This window comes from Colobus angolensis, unplaced genomic scaffold (genome assembly GCF_000951035.1).
Source record: "Colobus angolensis palliatus isolate OR3802 unplaced genomic scaffold, Cang.pa_1.0 Scaffold60, whole genome shotgun sequence".
In the NCBI taxonomy this organism is placed as follows: Eukaryota; Metazoa; Chordata; class Mammalia; order Primates; family Cercopithecidae; genus Colobus; species Colobus angolensis.
In genome coordinates, this window is record NW_012119599.1 from 3,521,033 (window position 1) to 3,528,732 (window position 7,700).

At 40.5% G+C, this 7,700-nt stretch overlaps 1 protein-coding gene across 6 annotated transcripts in view; it reads right to left on the reverse strand.

The window, feature by feature from the left end:
* Window positions 1-3,075, reverse strand: part of ZNF227 (zinc finger protein 227) — an 18,859-nt gene extending 15,784 nt beyond the window's left edge. For 5 of the 6 annotated variants that reach the window (XM_011963059.1, XM_011963056.1, XM_011963060.1 and 2 more), the window contains exons 1-2: window positions 3,018-3,075; window positions 2,364-2,522 (exon numbers count right to left, since the gene is read on the reverse strand). The gene's annotated coding sequence lies outside the window, so the exon portion shown is untranslated. Of the gene's footprint in view, window positions 1-2,363 lie in introns of all 6 variants that reach the window. The other variant, XM_011963055.1, reaches the window with a different exon arrangement.
* Window positions 3,076-7,700: the final 4,625 nt, after the last annotated feature.

Here is a 7,700-nt window from a genome sequence, read left to right on the forward strand (position 1 = left end):
ATAATGACAAAAAGTTTGAAAGAAAAAGACCAAAAAAAGATATACTGTACTTTGCAAATGGCAAAAGCTTCAGTTTCAGAAGTCATGGTAAAACAATATACACAGAGATAGTAAAAGCAAATTATCCCAGACTGCACTAAAAAAAAAAAAATTATATAAATATATTCTAAAAGACACTACGAAAACATAATGACAAAAAGTTTGAAAGAAAAAGACCAAAAAAAGATATACTGTACTTTGCAAATGGCAAAAGCTTCAGTTTCAGAAGTCATGGTAAAACATGAAAAAAAAACTGACCCCAGCTACTCAGGAGGCTGAGGCAGAAGAATCACTTAAACCCAGGAGGCGGAGGTTGCAGTGAACCAAGATGGGGCCACTGCACTCCAGCCTGGGCAACAGAGCGAGACTCCATTTAAAAAAAAAAAAAACTGACCCGATGTCTGGTATATGCTTTAACACAACCATCTGCAGCCTTTTTGGCACCAGGGACCAGTTTCGTGGAAAACAATTTTTCCATGGATGGGGACAGGGGAGATGGTTTGGGGATGAAACGTTCCACCTCAAATCATGAGGCATTAGTTACATTCTCATAAGGAGCGCACAACCTAGATCCCTCGCATATGCAGTCCCTCCTATGAGAATCTAATGCCCTGCCAATCTGGCAGGAGACAAATCTCAGGCGGTACCACTCCAATCACCTCCTTCTGTGCTGTCAGGTTCCTAACAGGCCACAGACTAGTACCAGGTCTGCTACCCAGGGGTTGGGGACTTCTGCTTTAAGACAATCTAGTTTTTCTGTTTTTTTGGTTTTTTTTTTTTTTTAAAGGAGGGGGAGGTGGAAGGAGGAGACAGTCTGCAACAAATGTTGTGTTGGTTACATGGGATTCACTGCACCACTCTTTTGACAGTTGAATATGCTTGAAATTTTTCAGCTGGGCGCAGTAGCTCATGCCTGTATTCCCAGCACTTTGGGAGGCCGAGGTGGATGGATCACCTGAGGTCAGGAGTTTGAGATTAGCCTGGGTAACATGGTGAAACCCCGTCTCTATCAAAAATACAAGAATTAGCTGGGAGTGGTGGTGCACACCTGTAATCCCAGTTACTCAGGAGGCTGATGCAGGAGAATCACTTGAACCTGGGAGGTGGAGGCTGCAGTGAGTTGAGATTGTGCCATTGCACTCCAGCCTGGGCAACAAGAGTGAATCTCCGTCTCACAAAAAAAAAAAAGAAAGAAAAAAGAAAATGTTCATAAATATATTAAGAAAAAACCTACACAGAATACCAAACCTATTTTGAGAAACATCCATAGCAAATACTAAAGAGAAACACAATAAAGTGTCAGCAGTTTTATTATAAGTAATTTTTTCTTTATTCTTATGTTTTCTGAATCACTGTCCAATAGAAATATACTGAGACACATATGTAATTTTAAATATTCTAGCAGTGACATATAAAAAAGGCAAAACAAAAACAAAAATAGGCGAAGTTAATTTTAACAATATATTTAAGCCATTGAATCCAAAATATTACCATTTTGACAAATAATACAAAAAATTATCAGTAAGCCACCTTACACTTTTTGTACAAAGTTTTTGAAATCCAGTGTGTATTTAACACTTATAGCACATCTCAATTTGGACTAGACACATTTCAAGTGCTCCTAGGGCACACAAGGCTTATAGCTACTGGATTGGATAGTGCATCCTATAATGAGCATTCATTACTTCTATAACCAGAATATGACATATTTTGACATGGAATGAAATTAAGTAAGTGAGATGTTGTAAGATTTTTCTAAAAAATTCAAAATTCATCAGTGCAGTTTTTGAGGTCTTCCACAGTAAAATCTATACCTACATTCCCAAGGCTGATTTCCAATGACTCACCTGTAGCCATATGGATTACTATTTAAGATAACTGAAGATGACTATATCATTAAGATCACAGACACTGAGAAAGGAATAGAAAATAAACAACAACAAAAACCAAAGAAACAAAAACAAACAAACAAAAAAGATCACACACTCTGAAAAGGAATGCTTGGGTTCAATCTCAAATCCACCTCTTACTATCAGTTGAATAACTTCGGGAAAGTATTTAATAACACAAGCTCTGCCTAATTTCCTCATAACATAATAACTAGACCTACTTCATCAATAGCTATGGTCCACAGACGAAAGGCTTAAAATCAAAGTGGTAAGATGTTATTGGTAATACTCATTTCCAAATAGCTTTCCTACCCACTCTCACATTTATTCAACAAATATTTCATCATTTTTCAGTAGTAACTTACTGAGTGAAGGAAACTTGACTAACTGAAAGGGCAGAAAACGTAACAACAAAGTGCGTTCAAGAGCAGGTACCTGGGGCTATGCTGGGAGAAGCCAAGAAGTCCCTCCTTCCTCCTCTTTGCGAATTAAGAGCCGGTGAATAAAAGGATGCTGTCAGTTAGCACGATGGAGTCTCCATCCCGGATAAACGGCAGTAAACATCCCCACGCATTGGAGCCCGATGACTCAATCCTTCCTAAAAAAAAAAAAGATTGGTAAAAGTTCGGAAAGAGCTCGGTCTCCTGAAGGATACGTCATGGCATAAAGCCCTGACCTTTCTTCTCTCTTCACTGGAGCTTCCAGTAAAAAGGGCGCTTGTGAGGTAATCACTGTATCAACAGCACAAGCCAACCCGGTATCTGGTGCGACCACTGTTCTAAGGTTTCACCCGTATTATCTTGTTTAATTCTAACTACAACCCTACCCAGTAACTACTATCTTTACTGCTATTTTAAAGATGAGGAAATAGGAGCGCGTATCATAGTTAACTCGCTGTTTATTATACCCACAGAAGTAGCGACGCTGCTCGCCAAGTGCAGGAGGAGAGCAAACTTCCACCCTCGGCCTCTCGGCCTCCGCCGCGGCCGCAACCTCTCCATCCTAAGATTGATGGCTGGGGAGCGCCTATTCCCAAGCGGAGGCTGAAAAGGTTCAAGAGGGGTCGTCCTGGGTGACGGCTTGACTCACCTCTCAGACCCAAAAAATGGCGGCGGCCTCGCTTTCTGGGGCGGAAGTGGCTCTCCCTGCCCAGAGCTCTTGAACTACCCTTCCCAGAAGGCCCGCGCTCCTGCGGCCCAATTGTTTCCGGACAGAGTGCTGGATGGAATACGTTTCCCAGAACTCCCAGGAGGAAGAATCATCCAGGTGCCGCCCTTTTCGCGCGTAAAACAAACAAACAAACAAAACAAAAAAGAAGAAGAGAAAGAGCGAGTGAGGGAGGGTTACCGAGAGTGTGACAAAAGAACCTCCAAATTCTCGGAGCTCCCGGACTACAACATCCAGAATCCCCTTTATGGCTTCTTGCTGTTTAACCAGGCTGAAGCAGTTCTCTGATGTCAGTGGAATTTAGGTTTTTCTTATTAACAAAAAGTAACAGCAAATGTGTGAAGAATTGGAGCCCTAAAATAAAAAAAGATTATAGGCCAGGCGCGTTGGCTTACGCCTGTAAGCCCAGCATTTTGGGAGGCTGGGAGGGGGGGTGGTGGAGGGGGCGGATCACTTGGTCATGAGTTTGAGACCAGGCTGGCCAATATGATGAAACCCTGTCTCTACTAAAAATATAAAAATTAGCCGGGTGTGGTGGCGCGTGCCTGTAGTCCCAGCTACTTGGGAGGCTGAGGCAGAAGAAACACTTGAACCCGGGAGGTGGAGGTTGCAGTGAGCCAAGATCCTGCCACTGCACTCCAGCCTGGGTGACAGAGTGAGACTCCGTCTTAGAAAAACAAAAAACAAAACAAACGATTATAAGAAACAGATCATGTGATCCTGTACTAATAGAATTATACCCACCACGTCCCCCAAAAAGGCAGGGGAAACCCTTTTTCACATTTAACAGGATCAACTAATAGGAAAAGTACTCTTTAGTTACAAAAAGAATGAAAGAGCAACCAAAAAATGCAAGGAAGGCAGAATATATTGTGGATTTCCACTTTTGTTAATAGCACAGTCATATAATTCAGAGCGGCTTGCTTGTTGAGGATAGCTAGATATAGAAAACACAAGCTTTGGCATATTGTATGATCAACTCCTCAAAGCAACTGAGGCCGCTGTAATCATTCCTCAAGGAGTTTTTGACTCTGAAAGATGAACAAGTTTATTACTTCAGTGTTTAAACCATGATCTTTATTTGCTTAAATGTATGATGGAATTGATGTTTCCAAGAATTGAGAGTTGAAAGAAGAGAGCAATACCTAAAAATATCCACATATCCACTACCATACATGTTTGCAGTTCTCATTTACTAAATATATATTCTTTATTCTGTTATATACAACTATATCTTATAAAGAACCAAGTATGTGCCAGAAACTAGTCCAAACTATTCAGACTCTGGGACCCTCACTATATTTTCACAACTTTTTTCTTTTTTCTTTTTTCATGTTGTTGTTGTTAGATGGAGTTTGGCTCTTTTGCCCAGGCTGGAGTGAAGTGGCACAATCTCGGCTCACTGCAACCTCCGCCCTCACTCAGGGTTCAAGCGATTCTCCTGCCTCAGCCTCCCGAGTAGCTGGGGTTATAGGCACCCCCCACCACCACCACCACTGTGCCCAGCTAATTTTTGTATTTTTAGTAGAGACGGGGTTTTGCCATCTTGGCCAGGCTACTCTCGAATTCCTGACCTCAGGTGATCCACCCACCCCAGCCTACCAAAGTGCTAGGATTACAGGCATAAGCCACTGCACTTGGCCCATTTTCACAACTTTTTAAAGACAAATAATGTAATGTAATGTAACGTCCTCTAGTTTACTCTTTGGGATCCAGAGGCAGAGAGAGGTTAAGTATATCTCCTAAAATGGAAATTTGATTATTTTCACCTGCATGTCTATCCAGTGCCCTTAAGAGAAGGTTCAAATGCTTTAACAAGTCTCATAAACAGGAATTTTCCAGATGCTGTTTCTCTAATCCACTTTCCACTCTACATGTCCAGTCATAGTGGATTATTTGTACTCCTACAAAAAGCCTCCAATTCTTTGTATTTGCTGTCCCTTCTGTCATAACCTGCTACTCTTTTACCTCCTGGGTAACAGTCTTCATCCATAGCTTAAATATTCCCTGCTCTAGGAAGACTTACTGTGGGTTCTTGCCTTGTAAACTAATAAAAGTAGTGTGCAGTAGCCAAGATTACAGACTTAGTATGAGGCTGCCTAGATTAAAATACTAGTTGCTTCTATTTCTTCTGTCCCTTTTTTCTTCATCTGTAAAATGGAGACTATAATACAGTTGATATCAGGTACAAATGAATAAATACACATAAAACATTGGAAATTCTGCCTGATTCATGACTACCCTATAAAAAGTTAGCAAATATTAACCTCAGGTGATAAACACAGGACACATAAATTATGGATGGAAGGTTTCTACAAAAATTTGCTTTGATCATTAAAATATTATCAATAACCACACATCATCTTTTGATTACTGTGAAAAAACTAGAAGAATATGCAAATGCATGCCACCAAAAGTGAGATAAAGGGTCACTAATATTGACATTATTTCCTTTTATTTTTTCCTAAATCTATTTTGGGAATTCTGAATACAATCTAAATGATCTGCAGGTTTCTGTTTCAAGATACTGGGCAGCTCCACAAACCATAAACACTAAACCCCTCCTTGCCAGTCTTGTGCTGGGTGCTAAGCACATGGTAAAGAATGGGACGTAGTCCCTGCAACAAAGTAACATGCAGCCTAAGGGAGAAACAGATCAGATCTAAAAGACCCTAAGTAAAACATTCCAAATAAGGAAGCCAAATTCATAACTATTCCTTTCCAAATCTCAATGTTTCCCTCTCCCTTAGGTTTTTCACATAACTACCTTCTTCCTAGTTTCCAGGAAAGAAAACGCTGAAGTTATTTGCTTCCTTTGCTCTTCATTCATAATTACTTTATGTTAGTTACTTTTAATTTCTACTGACTAGGATTTGGTTTTGATTTTAAATAGTCAAATTCCTCCTCTTCCCACCAAAAACATATGTGGGAGAAGAGTAATAGATGCAATAAGATAGGCAAAATGTTTACAAGAGTTAAAGACAAATGATGGCGGGGTTGGGGTCATTAACACTATTTTCTCTATATGTATGTTTGGGAATTTCTATAAGAAAAATTACAGAAATACCATGTGGGTGGTATGGCACCAATGAATAAATGCATTTAAAATGTTAGGAGTGGTTATCTCTAAATCCTGAGATTATGGGTTCAAGGGACGGGGTCTCGCTGTCATCCAAGCTGGAGTGCAGTGCCATGATTGTAGCTCACTGCAGCTTCAAACTCCTGAGCTCAAGCGATCCTCCCACCTCAGCCTCCCAAGTAGCTGGGACTATCGGTATGCAACACCACACCCAGCTAATTGTTTAACTATACAGCAGTGAATATGGGTAACTTTCATTTCCTTTCATAGACTTCTGTATTTTCTAATCTCTCTATAATGGTCATGCATTATTTCTATAAGGAGAACATGGACTCTAAAGCCCCAGATCACCTTCCAAACCTGATAGAAAAAGACTTCCACAAACCATATACACGATAATTTCGCGTGGTTCTAAGAAAAATGTATGGCGTGGAGAATATGAACACAAACTTGAGGCTCCAAATTCTTGGGTTCATATGGACGTTCTGCCTCTTACTAACTGAACGTTTTAGGGTTCGTCTTCCCTTTTCTTCTTAGAGCATTTCCATAAGAAACCTAGTGCTTCTGAATCCTTTCTCTAACCTTTTGATATGCATGTAAATTTCGTTAGAGGCTATGTGAGCCTCTAGCCAGGTGTACAACCTAGAAGTATTTGTGAAAGTTCTGAGATTTGTCCCTTTTAAATATAAATATCTGAGAAAATAACAACCCGCTGTCCCTATCACTGTAAGAGTTTAACTATGGTGCCTCTCTTTAAACTGTAAATCGGCTAGCAGATGAGGTAAGAGAAGTTTTATTATCACTTCGGATAAAGTTAGTTAACTAAGACTGGATTCTCAAGTAAATTTAGAATAAATGTATAAAAGAATTTGCAGTAAATGATGAGACCAAGTCCTCTTATTGAGAAATCATTAATCTTGAGAACTGATGTACAGAGTGGTCAAAAGTAAAACTGTATAAAAAGCTTAAAACTGCTTGACTGTACACATAGGACGGAATTTTTAAATAATTTTTTTTTCAGATTGCCTGCAATACTATATAGTGGTTGTCCTTATTCGGTAATAAGACAGCTTTCTGTTCTACATTGTGTAGAGAGGTCTATTATCTTCGTCTTTCTGTTAGAACGTAGGGGTACCTACCACATAACGCTATTTTGGACATCTAATGAATAATTCGTATAAAAGTATAAGGACCTCCTACTAATGAGTCTACTTCAGAAATGAGGAGAACGGCATAAAGATTAACTCACAAAACGTTATAACACTAGTAAGAGGCAGAGCTGCCAAGTAGGTGGGAGAGGCTGGCTGGGGAACGCCAGGAGACCCTCTAACCAAGCGACAACCGACACAGGACGCTCCCAACCCGGGGACGCACGAACTGCTCCAAACGTGAGGCTCAGCCGAGGGGAAAGAAAACAAACTGCTCCCAACTCCAGCCTCGAAGCTGGCCACAGCTTCTCAGGCCCTCCTCCAGAAGAGGGCCAGGGCCCCGCTTGCTCCCCAACAAGGTTCAGAAAACTTGGAGGG